Raw genomic sequence first — 17,739 nt, 5'->3', positions numbered from 1 at the left:
GTCTTCGGCCCGGCTTGCTTGAATCCTGATGGTGCAGTGAGAAAGGGACTCATGTCTGAGTATACCCTGCCACACCTATAGTGGCCAAAAACGATTCAGAAAAGGGGGTGGTGATGAACAGAGTGTCTGAATTAAGCAGACCACTCTTACCCAGTCCAAAGATCAGGGCTTGATCCATCACCGTTATTTATCTCACTGCACCATCCCAGCTCAGAACCTGGCTATATGCAAATCAGTCTGTCCCTGGCCCAGTGCATCATGGGAACAGGGCAGACTAAACTACCAAGCCAATTCTTCACCAGAAAGGAGACAAGCTACCGGGGACCGGTTTCTGGCATTTCAGCCGTCTTCGGCCCGGCTTGCTTGAATCCTGATGGTGCAGTGAGAAAGGGACTCATGTCTGAGTATACCCTGCCACACCTATAGTGGCCAAAAACGATTCAGAAAATGGGGTGGTGATGAACAGAGTGTCTGAATTAAGCAGACCACTCTTACCCAGTCCAAAGATCAGGGCTTGATCCATCACCGTCATTGCACCATCAGGATTCAAGCAAACCGGGCCGAAGACGGCTGTAATGCCAGAAACCGGTCCCCGGGAGCTTGTTTCCTTCCCAATGTAAGAATTGGCTTTTGTAGTTTGGTTTGCCCTGTTCCCATCATGCACTGGGACAGGAACAGACTAATTTGCATACAGCCAGGTTCTGAAACTGGGATGGTGCAGTGAGCTAAAAAACGGTGTTGGATCTAGCCCTGATCTCTTGACTGGGTGAGAGCTTTCTGCTTAATTCAGAGACTCTGTCCCTCACCACCCCTTGTTGTAAATATTTTTGTCCACCCTAAGCGTGGAAGGGTATTCTCAGATGTGAGACCCTTGCTCATTGCACCATCAGGATTCAAGCAAACCGGGCCGAAGACGGCTGTAATGCCAGAAACCGGTCCCCGGGAGCTTGTTTCCTTCCCAATGTAAGAATTGGCTTTTGTAGTTTGGTTTGCCCTGTTCCCATCATGCACTGGGACAGGAACAGACTAATTTGCATACAGCCAGGTTCTGAAACTGGGATGGTGCAGTGAGCTAAAAAACGGTGTTGGATCTAGCCCTGATCTCTTGACTGGGTGAGAGCTTTCTGCTTAATTCAGAGACTCTGTCCCTCACCACCCCTTGTTGTAAATATTTTTGTCCACCCTAAGCGTGGAAGGGTATTCTCAGATGTGAGACCCTTGCTCATTGCACCATCAGGATTCAAGCAAACCGGGCCGAAGACGGCTGTAATGCCAGAAACCGGTCCCCGGGAGCTTGTTTCCTTCCCAATGTAAGAATTGGCTTTTGTAGTTTGGTTTGCCCTGTTCCCATCATGCACTGGGACAGGAACAGACTAATTTGCATACAGCCAGGTTCTGAAACTGGGATGGTGCAGTGAGCTAAAAAACGGTGTTGGATCTAGCCCTGATCTCTTGACTGGGTGAGAGCTTTCTGCTTAATTCAGAGACTCTGTCCCTCACCACCCCTTGTTGTAAATACAATAGGAAGTGAGGCCAATAAAAGCACAGACCTCTTTCTGTGTCTTAGGGACAGGAATGTTAAAAATGAGTTGGATTCTTTCAGGTGTGAGTGCCCTACCGTCCTTTGACTGCAGGTGTCCTAAGTATGCCACCTGCTGTAAACACAATTGTAATTTAGAGGGTGATACTTTGTGGCCATGCTGTGCAAGAAACATTAGGACAGTTTGTGAGGCTTGTTCGCATTCTGGTTCGGAGTGGGCAGTGATCAGTAAGTCATCAACATATTGTAACAATGTCGTATTGGAGGGCAGAACAATGTCATCTAACTGTCTTTTAAATGCCTGACTGTAGATACTGAGACTTTCTGTGTACCCTTGAGGAGCTCTTGTGAAACAGAAACTACGACCTTGCAGTGAGAATCCAAATAGATACTGACTGTATGGATGAATGGGTATACTGAAGAAAGCATATTTAAGGTCAATAACTGTAAAATGTGTTGCATCAGGATCTATAGCTGTTAGCAGAGTGCTGATGTCTGAGACCACAGGGTACTGTGGTACCACACATTTGTTGAGTTCTCGTAAATCCACCACAAGTCTGTAAACTGGTGGTGCTCCGTCATCTGTCTTCTTTCGCACTGGTAGAACTGGTGAATTACATATGTTGGAAGGTACTACTCTGACTACTCCTTTTTGTATCAAGTCATCGATAATCTGAATAAGGGTTTGTTCCGCATCTGGAGGTAACTTGTATTGGCGGACACGAGGTAAGACAACACCTTCCTTCAACATGACTATGTGTGTTGTGATATCCATGAACCCTTCGTCAGTTGGATCCGTAGCCCATAATGTAGGAGTAATGTCCCTTAATCTGACATCTAATTCTCGTGTCGTGAAATGACCTTTGAAATTTCTGAGGAATAGTCGTATTCCTTCCGGGGAACAGCATATCACAGCACCCAGCTACTTTAGTGTCTGGATGCCGGGTAAATTTTCAGGACAGAATTTAGTAAGTACCAAATCGGTCGAAGTTGTAAGAGGGCCAACCTGAAGTGATACTGGTTCAGAAACTTTGTTAATGACTGGTGTACCTGAGAAACCCACGGAAATACTATTTGAGCCAGCGAGGTGTACCTTGGGAACTTCGCTGTGTTGTACTGTCATCCTACTGGCCCCTGTGTCAATCAGAAATTTTGTTTCTTTACCTAGGAGCTTAGCATGTACATAGGGACCCTTTTGGTCGACCGGGACCGGGATTAGTAGACGACTATCGTGTTCCTCCCAGCTGTCTCATGAAATTGTAGGGAACTCAAGATAGGATGCCACTGGATACTGATAGAGTTGTGTGGCTAATTTAGTATCAGCTGGGAGAGTTGATGTTGGAGCAGAGGGATGAGTGGTATAGGGGCAAGGCTGTGTCTTTCCAATAGCAATATTATGTTGTAAGACTGGACAGTCACGCACAAAATGTCCAGGCTTTTTGCAATAATTACAAGTAACCTTTTCTTGTGTTTCTGGACGTTGCTTATGAGTCTGAGGAATTGTATTGGTCTGTGCTACCAGTACCTTCATTTTAGTATCTTTTGTCCTCTTTTTCTCCTGTTCCTGTTCATCTCTAATTCAATTCTGAAGGTACTGGAGCATCTGAAGTGCTTGTGAAGGGGAACTTGCTTGACCAAGTGCTTTCAACCTTTAATACCCTGTCTTTTATTTTAGGTAAGGCCTTTTCTACAAGTTTTGAAACAAACAATCGACTATAGGCGTCTCCACCTGAGGAGAGACCACTATTGATAACGAAACATTTCTCTAGTCTTGTATAATAATCCTCTATATCCTCATCTGGTTTTTGCTTGCATGCAGAGATAGCATCCCAATCTTCCTTTTTGGTGGCCAATAACTGGGAGAGTATTTTCGGGAGAAGGCGAGGGAGTTCCAGGACTAGAGGTCCCAAGCCTTGTCCAGGAGCACAAGTAGTTTCTTCTGTCTCTAAAGCTGTCCATTTTCTCTTTTTCCCTTCGACCTCCCAATCTTTCCCTTTTAGTTTGTCTTATGTTCCTTGAGGCAGTAAGACTTTGAGGAGAATATTGAGATCCTTATATGTAAAGGAACCCATTTGAAGTATATCTTTGAGTTCCCTATGGAAACCCGTAGGATCTTTTTCATGAGAATGGACCATTTTCTTCATTTCTAATATCTCTATTTTTGTTAGGGGAGTGTAGACAAATGTTTGTTGTAGCTTTCCTCCAGAATCTACAACGGGATGTACTTCTCGGAGAGGAAATTGACCTTGATCATACTGAAGAGGATTTGAGTCATAAACATTAGAATGATATTGGACATAGCGTTGTCGTTGGTCTAGGAAAATGTTTAGGAATTCTTGTCCCCTTGTCACCCACCTCCCTTCAAGACAGTCTCGTAAGAGAGGATGTAACATTTTGGGTGGGTGGCTGGTAGCTTCATACAATGTAATGAGGTGTTGAACCATATAGATACTGGCTAGTCTTTGAGATGTCATGGGGAGCGATAAGAACATTTGGGCGACTATGTCAGGGCCATAGATAGAGTATTGGGACACCCAATGGGTGCTTGATCGAGCGAGTTCTTTTTCTCTTGTGGTGAGTGGAGGTTCATCGTCCATCCAGTCATCTAAAGCTTCTTGTGTTAATTGGAATGATTGGTCTGAAGAAACTGATAATTTTTTAGACTTATTCCTAAATTGTCCGCTGTTTTGGGAGCGAGGGATATGAGAACGTACTGACCCCTAAAAAGCAGCCCCTTCTTCCCTGTCTTCGTCTGTACCCCCATTCTCTGTCTCTTGGGTAGGGGCATTTTTCTGGTGAGAGTCGGAAACCTTACTGGTAAAGAGAGGGATGAAGAAATCTATTTATTTTATTTTATTATAATTTCCCGCTACCACTGCTTGATCTAGCTGAAGTAAGTCGTCGGGAACCTTTTTCCCAGCACTTGAGATCATACGGATAAAGCAAGTAATCATAAATCATGAGAGACATTTTTTATGAGCGATAGGTCTATTTTTAATAGCCTCTTGTAGGGCTTCTAAATGTTCTCCTGTTCGGAGAGATTCGTAAATTTTATTTAGGCAATTTGTGTTATTTAGTACCTCCAGTATGCCTTCTAAAGCTTCCCGTGAGCGATAGGAGACATCTGCTTGTGGACCTTCTCCTGGAGTCGGGTCGAATTCCCATTCTAAAATAGGCAGAGCACCATCTGAAGTATCAGGGATGTGTTCTGTCTGAGTAACTATCTGTCTGGCTGTTGCTTGATTAGTATAAGCAGGAGGTGGTTTCATTAAATAGGTGGTAATGAAGTCTTTGGATAAAGAAGGAACTCTAGGACATGGAGGTGCTGTGGGAATACTAGGGTCTGGATTATCATCGGACTCAGTCCTTTGTGAAAGGACGGGATACATACCCGTCACGGAGGCTGAGGCCTCCCTTTTTATGTGTTCAAAATTAATATCCTCATTCTGTTCTCGTAACTTTCTCATCTTACTTTCTTCTGACATTCTATTTGCTTTCTCTACTTTCCTTTGCTCTTTCTGTTCCCTTCAATGTGCTTCCTTTCGCCATAATTCGATACTCTCTAACATCGAGGGTCTTGCTTTCTTTTCCCAACATTTCTTTTCAACTGCCATGATACAATTTAAATCGCATGTGCCACTCTTTGGCCATCTAATCGCAATTTCTAAATCTTGAGTGTACTCTTCCCACAGATCTAAGTACAAAACGGCACAAATTCCATATTTTGTATACATAAGAAAACCAGGAGTATCCTTTGGGGGGACGGGTACATCTTGTTCCAGTAACCCCCTCCGGGTACCCAGTTTCCACAACTTCGAAAACAAAGTCATTGCATCAACAAACAACAAAAACTTACACTTGATAACTCGATATATCCTGAATATCAGAATACAAATATACAGTTTTCTAGAAACCTAGAACCCGTCTTGACCGTGCTCTGAAAAATCAGAACCCGTCTTGACCGTGCTCTGAAAAATCAGAACCCATCTTGATACACCACCAGCAGTACTCACCGAGGTGCAGAGAACTTGAAGATCTTGAAGAGCTGGACACTGGACTGGTTGCGCTGCGCTCTTGATCAGGGGACTTGTCGGGGTTCTGAATACCTCGGACTCAGCAACTTCACAAGATTCGGGCTCTGGGTCGAGACTTCCGCTGTCGCCCTCACCGCCTCATATGGATGGCTAGGCCGCGGCTCGGTCCCTCTTCGACACAAAGGAGTTCATGCAGGAACACCCTGCAGTGTGCACTTTGAAGTCCGTCTGTATCTGGAGAGACAGGTTCGGGTCCGCATCACCGGCGTGTGGGGAGAAAGGGAAGGACCTGTTCGGGCGCCAATTTACTGTGGTAAATATTTTAGTAATTTACCTTGATCGGAATTTCTATAATATCAATAAGGTCAAGCATGAAGAGCAGAGTCCGTGGTGGTTAGAATTCAAGGGTCTTTATTCAGTAACTCGAGTTAAGGGAGAGCTCCGTCACCTAAGGAGGCTCGGGAATAGTCTCTACTTTAATCAAAGAAAACATGGTATTTATACATTCTTGACATAGAAAAGAGGAAGGAGCTTCCCTTGAGCAAAACTCGGATAGCCGTGTTGTAATCATACAGAAGTCAGCAAAACTCGGAAAGCCGTGTCATAATCATACAGAAGTCATGAAAGGAAGAAGCGTGACTGTGTCTTTAATCATGAGGAAGTCACGGCAGAAGCAGAGCGTTGAGAAATAACCCTAGGCTGGTTCCTTAGATAAGAGATAGAAAGAGAGAACTGGTCGTGACAGGATGTCTGGTGTTGTGTCTTTAGCAAACAGGGCCTGGTTTCTCGGAATCGGTCGTTCAGTCTTGGCAAACAGGGGCTCGTTTCTCGGAATTTGCCTGACCATAAGAGTGTGTGGTTGCAACGGGGCTCGTTTCTCGGAATCGGCTTGGACATAAGAATGTGTGGTTGTAATTAGAGGAAGTAGTATGTTGAGTACAACCTTACGTTTATGTGCCCGGGTTTTCTAGTCTCCATCATGGTGGGTTCGGGATGTGAAAGAGAGGGTGTAAAATGGGACATACATAATGAAAAATATTCATTTTCCACACATTGCAGGTGGGACAGGTATTCTCAGACGTGGGTCCCCGCTCTCCATTCCACTGGAGTCAAGCTAACCTTGCTGATAAGGGGTGATATCTCAAAACAGGTCCCAGGATGCTGTATCTGGTCTAGGGAGGACCTGGCCTTACAGTACAGGCTGAATTATTACCATGGGGAGCAGGGTCAAGACTTATTTGCATATGTCTGGCTTTAAACTGGAATGGCATTTGGCCCTGATCTCTGTCCTGGGGTGAATGCTTGACATTGTTCAGCATTCTATCCACCAAATGTTCTTTTTGGCTCTGACAACAGGCATTATGATATCGCAACTCAACTGTGATGACTAATAGCAGTTGTGTAACTAGGTCATTTCATTATTGCAGGTGACTTATGTAATCAGAAGTCATCTGTAATAAGGAAATTATAGACTGGTTTTCATACAGGGATTGCTGAACTAGACTCTATTTTATTCTATTCTTTTCTATTCTATTCTATTCTATTCTATTCTATTCATAGTTTGAGAGTGGTAGCACAAAGTAACAGGGTCCCAGATTTCTGAATTTCGAGGATAGGCTTATTGCAATATTTAGTTCTTGTCTGGAAATAAATGATATCCCATTTGGTCAGTCCACTGCTTTACAGTAGCTATGAAGGCCTGTTTGATTCATAAACAAAATAGGAGTGGAGCAATGTGAATGAATGTAATTGTATTACCATGCAGAGAAGCATGAATCAGACTTTTGACATTTTTCACAGTATGCAACAATTATGTAATTTTGAATGTTTAAAAGTGACTATATAAAACAGATACCTCATTTAGAGTTTGCAATTCCGATATTTTGTTCAGTAACAATTTCAATATGTTAGAGCTCAATTTGACACTTAAAACGCCAATGGCAAGACTTGTAAATAATGTTATTTTGTTGCCCTCATTTAAATATATTAACCCCTTGGCTGCTTAGCCTTTTCCCTCTAGAATGCAACGTCTGCTTTAGGATATTAGGGGTAGTTTAAGCTTAGGCATCCATAGCTTTTGTTCCACATAAGAAATCCATGAAAAATTTGTGTCTTTTTTTCCCCAGCATCCTGGGAAGTCTAGAGGTAACCAGAGTTTGTGGATTCCCTTGGAGGGGGCTGAGAAAATAGGCAAAATATAGCAAAATTGTGAGCATTTTGGGGGGAAAAATAGGAAAAAAGCGCTTTGAAAAAAGTGTACATTTGTTCCTTAAAATGACATCAACAAAAGGTTAACTGTGCTGAAGTCACCATTTTTCTGGCTTTCAGGACCATACAGAGCTGAATCAAAAATCTATTTATTTACCACAGTTTTGGCATTTTTCAAAGAGATATCCAATTGTTACTATTTTGTGTGTTTTTTTTTTTTTGTTCAAATCTGTTTTTATTGTGAACACAGCGATAAGCCTACAACCCCATGTCGGGGCCGGCCGCGCAGAAAGGAGTGTGTGTACTTATGTAACCAGGGGAGGATGAGGCATTAACACAGCGCCCTGCCTACAACCCCTGGGAGGGGCCGGCCGCGTGGCTTAAGGGAAATGATGGTAAGAGGCGGCCGTGTGCTGGCGATGTATCGTTGTGCGGGGGAGGTGCGTATAAGAGGGAAAGTGGTGGTGTCACTTTTTCAAAAGGCCCAACGGGGCCCAAACTGCCCCATAGAGGGGCGGAAGCCAGAGAGGCAAGTAGGAAAGAAGAAAAAGTCGGAAAAGGATTGAGCAGTAGTGAGGTGGAAAGGGGTCTGGGGGGAGAGACTGTAGTCGCCGGTCGGGAGTAGGAGGCGCAAGCCTATATCAGGGGAAGTGGCTAAGAGCCTAGTCTGCTCGGGTCGGCAGGGACGAGGGCGTCCTCAAATAGCTGCAGGGCGCGGAGTCTGGGAGGCATATGGCGGGCATAGCTGATGGAGCACAGGTGGCGCACAAGAGGTTCCCACACTGCCTTGAAGCGCACCCCCCTCGATTGTATCCGCGCCGTGAGCAGTTCCATAGCCAGGACCTGCCAGAGGCGCACAAACCAGGAGGCTATCGGCGGCGCCTCAGCCCGCTTCCAGTACAGAGCAATGAGTTGCTTGGCAGCGCCTAACATGTGAAGAGTGAGGATCCAGTCGCTGCGCGTGAGGGCCCTAAGTGTGGGGGGTCGAATGCCCAGCAGGAGTGTGCAAACCTCTTCAGGGAGGGGGAAACCCAGTACCTTCTTGATGTGACTAAGGACCTCCTTCCAAAAGACAGCTAAGGTAGGGCACGACCACCAGATGTGTACGAAGTCGCCAGTCGCAGTGCCACACCTCCAGCACAGCGGTGAGGAAGTGGGGAACATTTTGCTGAGTCGCAGGGGGGTGTAGTACCATTGCGTAAGCATCTTGTATGTGTTCTCCCTCTGCGGGGTGCTGCGATAGGCTTTGGGGATGTCAGTCCACAGCCGAGCCCATTGAGAAGGCGTTATATCGGCGCCAGTCGCCAACTGCCACTGCCTTTGGTAGGGGTGTGCGGGCGGGGTGGTGGGGTGTTGCAGGATGTTGTAGATCTGGGAGATTAGCCGCTTCAGTCCCCCTAGGGAGCGCGCCAACTTCTCGAATGGAGTGTATGCCCTGGTGGCAGCCCGGTATATGTCATCACCCGAACTCCAGTGGCGCAATTGCGCATACTGCAAGCTGGCGGTTAGAGGGAGGTTGAATTCTTCCCTGCAGTCTGACCAAGACTTAGGCGACCCTCCAAGAAAGAGGTCCCCCACAACCCTGCAGTCCCCTTGTGTCCAGCTCTCAAAAGCCCGGGTCCGGGCAGCAGGTGGGAAGTGCGGGTTACCTGCAATGGGGGTGTGTGGAGAGGGGAACGTGGTTAGACCCTTGGACACCACCACTCTGTCCCACACGTCAAGAACCGTCTTCGTGGGGACCGCCATGTATGCACTCCTGGAGCGCGCCACGCGCGGCAGCCAGGGTAGATCCCATATGGTGCGCCCCGTGACTACTCGGTCCATGTGGAACCAGTGTTTGTCGCTTTCGCGCGCACCCCATTCTATCACGAACCGAAGATGCGCCGCCCAGTAGTAGTGGAGGAGATTCGGGCAGGCGAGACCGCCCCTGTCTCTTGGTTCCATGAGAACCTTCTGCGAGAACCGGGGTCGCTTGCCACCCCATATGAAGGACGTAAGGTCACGTTGGAGACTCCTGATGCAGTGGAGCGGGATCGGAGTGGGTAGGCACTGGAAGACATATAGAATACGGGGGAGGATCGACATCTTGACCGCATTGAGCCGCCCCAGCCAAGAGATCATCAAGGGCTTCCATTTCCGCAGGTCCGCCAGAACTTCCTTGCGGCAAGAGGCCCAGTTCCTCGAAGACCACGAGTCAAGGTGGGGCATGAGGTCCAGACCCAGGTATTTAATGTGATCCTCCGCCCAGCGGTAGGGCGTGACCCCCTTCAGGAAAGAGACCTCCTCCTCGGGGATGGTAAGGTTAAGCGCCCAAGATTTGGAGTGGTTAATCTTGAGACCGGACGCCTGCTCGAACAGTGTGAGGGCGTTATGCACTGCTGGGAGAGAGTCCCTAGGGCGTGTAAGAGTGAGGATCAAGTCGTCCGTGAACAGTGCTACCTTGTTGGGGCGCCCCCCATGAGGGATCCCATGAATGTCAGGAGTGCGCCTAATCAGCTCCGCCAGTGGTTCCACCGCTAGGGCGAACAGGAGCGGTGAAAGCGGGCATCCTTGCCTCGTGCCCCTGTGGATCGAGATCGGCGATGTCAGTCGGCCGTTGACCCGAATCCTGGCCTGTGGCCCGAGGTATGGGGCCATGCACCTAGAGATCATGTTAGGGCCTAGACCTAGTTTCCGAAGGACCGCCCGCAGGAAGGACCAATCAACCTGGTCAAAGGCCTTCTCCGCGTCTAGGGAGAGGAGGCAGGCCGGGATATCCCAATGCTGCACCTTCCCCACCAAGTGCGCCAACCTGCGAACATTGTCGGCCCCCTGACGATCCCGTATGAAGCCCACCTGGTCCGGGTTTACCAACCCCGGCATGTACGGGTCCAGCCGTTTGGCCAGGATCTTGGTGTAGATCTTAAGATCAGTGTTCAGGAGGGCGATGGGGCGATAGGAGGCACATAGAGTGGGGTCCTTCCCAGGCTTGGGGATCAGGGCAATTTCTGCCAGGCCCATGTCAGGGGATGGGCCGGTGGTGTCAGAGAAGGAGCCGTAGAGCCGCAGCAGATGCGGGCGGAGCTGGGTCAGGAACAGGCGATAGAAGGTCAACGGCAGGCCGTCCGGTCCCGGGGTTTTCCCAGTGGGGAGATCTTTAACAGCCTCTGTTATTTCCTCCTCCTGCAGGGGACCCTCTAGTGCAGCTGCACACGCCGGAGACAGCGGGGACCCCTCAAAATCCGCAAGTACGGCCTCCTGTGCCTCCGTAGAGGTAGGCTCCTCAGCATATAGAGAAGTGTAGTAAGCGACGAATGCGGCCTGCTTGGCTTTCTCAGAGGTGGCGCAGGTGCCGTCTTGTCGTTGGATATTGGCGATGTGAGCCCTAGCGGCACGCGCCCGCAACTTGCCGGCCAGAAGGCAGCCAACTTTGTCCCCACCCTCATAGGAGCGTTGTTTGAGCGCCAGCAGGGAGTGTTCCGCCTTGTTGGTGCGCAGAGCGCGGAGTTGCCCCCTGAGGTTGGCGAGAGTTCTCTTTGACGCCCGTGAAGGGGAGTCCCGGTCCCGGGCCTCCGCTAGTTTAATCTCGCTAGCCAGGTCGGTTTCCAACTTGAACGCCTCCTTCCGCCGCGCCGCCGCCAGGGAGGTGATTTGACCCCGAATGGTGTCCTTGAAGGCATCCCAGACCGTATGAAAGGGCAAGTCAGGGGTGTCATTAATAGCGATATACGAGTCTATGGCGTCACGGATGCTGGCAACGTCCTTCGGGTCCCGGAGGACTCTCGGAGGGAGCACCCAGCGGCGTTCACGGGTGGCTTGGGCCAGGGGGTCTTGAAGCAAAAGTTCCACGTGAGCGTGGTCTGACAGGGAAATGTCGGATATAGCGGCGGCTAGGGAGTCTCGGGCCAATTCAAGAGATGTGAAGAGATAGTCGATTCGGGAGTATGTCCGATGGGAGTGTGAATAAAAGGAGTAATCCCGGGTCCCCGGGTTGTGGTATCGCCACACGTCCACGAGTCCCATGTCCGTGAGCTGCGATCGAAGGGTAGAGGACATTGCTCCCGTGCCATTGAAGGAGGCCCCCGCGCGATCCAGCCCAGGGTCCCAGACAAGGTTGAAGTCCCCACCCAGGATCGTGTTAGGGTCTCCCAATGGAAGCTGATCCCGCAGGAGTGCCTGGAGGTATTTGTCCTGCGACTGGTTGGGCGCATACACACATCCGATGGTAAGCTGTAGATGACCCACCTGCACCGTAGCTCGGAGGAATCGCCCGTCAGCGCTCTTGAAGGGTTTCGCGGGTCCCCGCCGAATGCCAGCCCTACAGAGGATTGCCACCCCCGCTGTCTTGGTGTCTGAAGATGCCCAGAACTGTGTGGGGTATCTAGGGTGTGCCATGCGTTTGGTGTCGCCCTTGAGAAGGTGTGTCTCCTGGAGGAGGATAATGTCAGGAGAGTGGTGGAGGAGGTAGCGCCATATCTGATTTCGCTTGTTGGAGGAGTTAAGCCCTTTAACGTTAAGGGAGAGGACCTTCAAGGGTGTAGGGGTGTTCGCTGTCATAGTACCAAGAGGGAGTGGAGCCGCGCAAGACCCAGTGTAGCAAATCCCCCCGTAGCCAGAGCAGCGGCAGCCGCACTTCTCCCCCAGCATGTCAACCCCCGTAGGACCCACCATGCCACCCCTCCGCAGGCGCGGGGAGAGAATAGTAAGAGAAGACAGAGCATAAAAAATGTAGGAGGAGACGAGAGAGAAAGGATAGGAAGGATGCAAAGAAGGGGTATAACCAAAACAGGCCAACAGGGCCAGTGTTCATTGTCCCAGGTACCGGGCATCCTCTACCCGAGGGTTTGGATGAAACCAGGAATGTCACTTCCTACGGGACAAAGGGAGGGAGCAGAGATCTGGGTAGATGAAGTGTAGTCCAGTCGTCTCGCAGCTCGTCCGTCCCGCTGCCCTAGGTAGTCCGGGGGTAGGTCGAGCCATGGGGTCCGCATGTGCAGTCCTGTGTCGGGGAAGGCCCCGAATCTCAGCGGTGTGGTGCAGGGCTCAGGATTGGGGCCGTCCAGTGTCAGATGCTCCCGACACCCACAGGGGGGGAGGGCCACAGCGGCGGCCCGCTAGAGAGAAGGAGAGGTCCCCCTCCAAGGGCAGCAGGAACAGGCCGCCTTGACGCGGTAGGGTAAGTCCGTGTGTCCAAGAGGCAAACGTAGGCTTTTTGTGTGTTTTTAACCTATTTCCTCTTTGGAGTGGAAATACATGTGAAACCCATGGGTGATCCTGGAGCATTAGAGACTTCAGAAAAGTAGATCAAATTCCAAATTCCAAATTCAGCAAGTAGTCATTTGTGTAGAAGCTTCAACGTTTTTCCAACCATTTGAAATAAAAAAATATATTGAAAATTAGTAGAAAAAACCCACACAGTTGTGACAATATTTTCATTTGTAACTTCTCGTCATGATGGACGATTTTCAAAAGCAATATGTCATTACCTCAACTAGACACTTCTGGTTGTGGAGATATATAGGGTTTATTGGTTTTCCAAGAATTTGAGGTACCCCCAGCGAATAACTGAGTTGCATCTTGCAATGGTTTTTCATAGTGTACGGGTATGGAGCAATTCATATGATAACATATTAAGAGTGAAAAATACATATCAAGGAAAACTATGTAGCTCCTAAATGAACACAAGATATGAAGTTTAGAAGCAGTGGTTATTTGCACATCTCAGAATTTGTGGGTAACCATGCTAGCATGTGAATTGGAGGGCATTTCTCAAAATGTCTTCTTTCTTACACACTGGCGTACATTTGGAAGGCACAAATGCAGAAAATTACGATTGGTAATAACACTTGTTGTACTATTCTGTGTTCCCCTAAGTGTCTTGAATAAAATGGTACCACAATTTTGTGGGTATACCTAATGACTGTGCTAAGAAAGGGCCCAAAACAAATCTTTGAATTTTGGGCCCTAGCTCAGCCGGCGCCTAGGGAAAGCTAGCTAACCTGCACATTTCTGAAAACTAAAGACCTGAGGAAGTCCAGGCTGGGGTTACTTGCATGGCTCTCATCAGGTTTTCGTACCCAGAAGCCCTTGCAAACTTCAGACGTACTAAAAAGCAAATGTTCTCACATTAATGTGATGGGAAGTGCTGGAATATGAAGGGAGCAACACATTTCCTACCACTCACATTTCAACAAATCTCCCATTAAAAATAGTACCTCACTTTTCTGGGTAGAGCTAGTAGTCAAAACACGAAAAGCACCAAAATGCAACATGGACAGATTCAATTTTTCCACTGAAAACTGACCTTTTTTTGCAATGTGCTAGCTGTGGATTTTGGGCCCACTTTAGACAGCACCTAAGTATACTTAGCAAACCTTTACATTTTTTTAAATTAGACACATGGGGAATCCAGTGTGAGATTATTTGCATGGCTCTTATCATTTTTTCGCATCCAGTAACCCTTGTAAACCTCAAACATTGACAAAAAAAACAAATTTTCCTCAACTGACTGTGACGGAAAGTTCTGGAATCTGGGGGGGGCAACAAAATTCCTAACCCCTACCATTAAATCCAAGTCTTGCCATAAAAATGGTACCACAACTGTGTAGGTAGGGCTAGTGGGTACCACAATAGAGGTAACCAAAACGCAACATGGACACATAACATTTTTCCACTGAAAGCTGACCCTTTTTTTGCAATGTGGATAGCTGTGGATTGTGGGCCCTAACTCAGCAGGCACCTAGGGAAACCTAGCAAAGCTGCACATTCTTGAAAACTCGACACATGGTTAAATCCAGGGTAGGATGACTTGCATGACTTTCAACAGGTTTTCTTAACCAGAAGATCTTGCAAACCTCAAACTTTGAGTAAAAAAACACATTTTCCCCACATTTCTGCAATGGAAAGTTCTGGAATCTGCAGGGAGCAACTCATTAGCTACCACTTACCATTTCCCCAAGTCTCCCGTCAAAAATAGTACCTCACTTGTGTGGGAAGGGCTAGTATCCACAACAAGAAAAGCTCCAAAGTACAATGTGGACACATCAATATGATCTCATTTGGCAATGGGGGTAGCAGCGATTTTTTGACTATGCTTAGGCAGCCACCTAGGGTAACCTACCAAGTCCAGTCATTTCTGAAAACTAGTTTATCATGACTCACATGTATCTTCCATTTTTTATTCAACTCCTTAAGTTGACATCTCTTTCTCATGATTCCCTGTGCTATACGTTTCTGCTAATGCGTGAATGTTCTGTATTTGCGTTTTCTATAGGCGCTGACACCCTGTAATCTGTACAGTTAGTTGCAGGGTAGTATATGAAGAACACAATGCCACTGTTTTCTTTCTTTCTGTGCTCGTTAGGAAACACCTGATTATAGCTAGGCAAAACCAAATGAGCTGTTCTGTGCCTCGGCCACAGTTGATAAGAACAATGTTTAATATATAAAGAGCTTCTGTGCTAGAGCTCTTAGAGAGGAGCTCTTCCCTGCAGGGATTATCACAGAACTGCTGCTGACTGTGACTAAGATGCAGCCATGCTGACTCCGACCCCCATCCTGCTAAGAAAAATAACCTGTGCTCTGCGACCGGCTTCCTGAAACCTAAAACCAAAGCATGGGGGTAAGGCTATCCCAATGGATCTGGCAGAATGGTGCTCCCAGTATGCTCTCTATAATATAGTATTAGATACAGATAGGAGTGAATAGGCAAACACTAGTAACAATTAGCATAATTGAATTGTTCATATTGCTTAGCATTATAACAATGTTGATTACAGTAACATGTCTTATCTTTCTTATAATCACAGCTCACATTGTTTATGCAGGAATACAATAATTTCAATAAATATTTGAAAATGCATTGCTGTATCTTTCTTGTGTTTACCTTGGGCGTGCATGAATGCCAAATGAAAGTGTTAGATCTGTTGCCATGGATTCCTTGAGAATCAGAGTGTCATGTTTGAGGTTGCCAACAACATCTGTTACCCTGCTTGAGTTAGGGGTTAGATGTGATACTGCGAGCTAGTCAGAAACCAACCAACACCACTGTTGACTAAGGTGCATATTTACCAACAAGTCATGCTGTGCAGCAAGTCACCTTGCTGTGCTGCGTGACAGACAAAGGGCAGGAATGTGCACGATTTAGCATTATATGGGACTTTCCTTTTATTTTCCTGGTACTGACTCACAATGTGCTGCCTAGCACCAACACATGGCACTCTTACACCATGGTGCAAGGGTGCCTGCACTGTAAGCAGGACTGTTTATGTGCAGGAAGGGACACCTTCCTACAATCCCCTGAGGCATTTTTCTCTTTCTATGTTTCTGCAGCACACAAAGAAAGATGAAAAACAGGAATGTGTAACAGTTATGATGCATTCCCAGGTCTACCACTTATGGTAAATCTGGGAATATACCAAAATCCATGGGTATTGCCTGGGGACACCCACAAACCAAAAACTATATGTGTGCTCAGCGCACTCCTATTTTTAAAAAAGGAAACAATGCTTTCCAATTTTAAACAAGGTTGAGTGCTACCTAGTGAGATGCAGCCAGCCTCATAATACAAGCAAACCTTCTAGTGAATGTTCGCCAGTGTACTGGATGCACAGCGTAAAGATATAGAATCAACACTGTACAATGATAAATGTCAAAAAGAAACCAGATCATTCCATTGATTTGTAAAAAAATGCTGTATTAGCCATAGACCCTTGAAATCAGAACAAATATCAATGTATGATTGCTAACAACATAAATAAGTAAATGTGTACTATGACGTTAAGCAAAACTCAATACATATATATTTCTGATTGGCATTACGTTTGCATGTTACAACTCAATTACCCAGCCCAGCCCAATGCATTTTGGGATTGAATTTATCCCTTGTTCAGGGGCCACTGTTAGAAAAACAGACATATCATCAATGTTACATATTGAAATATTTATAAAGAAAAAAATATAATTCAAGCAACACAATTAACACCCAGTCGAGGAAATATGAAGAGTGCCTGAATATTAATTTAAACACGGCAATGTGAAAAAGAAATAGAAGGGAATTGTGCTGTACGACAGACAATTGTGATGATGAAGGCGATATCGTAAAGAATACAACTATACGAGAGGTGGCTATGAACAATGATTGTGAGGACGTGAATAGTGACCAATGAAACAGAACAAGAACCTGCAGTGAATAGTGGTATATGTTAAGGAAAGAAATCAGTAACTTCATATGATGAAAGGAAACAATGAACACATAGTTTTCACTAGCAATGAACTTTGCAGGTAAAACACAAGACCATTATTTTAAATCCAACCAAAATGTGAATACCCTTACTGTTAGGCTGGTATATCAAGTGATGTTGAATTAAAACTTACTATGAACTGTGGTAGCATGAAAACAACTGTCTATAAAATTCTGAAGTGATAAAAGTAGTGTTGTTGAGCTGTAAAAAATCAAAAGCCCACTATCAAATACCTGAAGCCTGAAGTACTGGTGATGACAAATTGATAAAAGTAACATTTACCTAGTATTCTGCTAGCGGGGTGACTACATTTTCTTGACTCAGTCTTGCAATCTAAAAAAACTAAATTAATTGCATCTCATAAACACCTGAACTCTACCATATATCCTGCGTGAGAAACCTACCATCTACTCAATCCTGAGCAGCTGTTTACCCCAATAGTAATGAGTGCAGAGTCTAAGATGAAGTGTTCTCAAATATCAAACCACCGTGCCGTTATCCACCAAACATTTCCAATCCTGTGAACAAAACATGAAATCTCATGTATATTGTGGACTCCTTATATTTTAACTGTGCCATGACAAGCACACCAATGACCGCTGTGTGATATTTGTTATTGTAATTCTTCCAGCTTCATCTCTGTTTTATCTATGCAGAATGCTGCCTGCCATTCTCCTAGGAATGTTAACTAAGAACCTTGTAGAGATTCCATGTGTGTCAGTTATCCTGTGGCTGT

Source organism: Lissotriton vulgaris, chromosome 6 (assembly GCF_964263255.1).
Source record: "Lissotriton vulgaris chromosome 6, aLisVul1.2, whole genome shotgun sequence".
Classification (NCBI taxonomy): domain Eukaryota; kingdom Metazoa; phylum Chordata; class Amphibia; order Caudata; family Salamandridae; genus Lissotriton; species Lissotriton vulgaris.
This window is presented reverse-complemented; position numbering follows the sequence as displayed.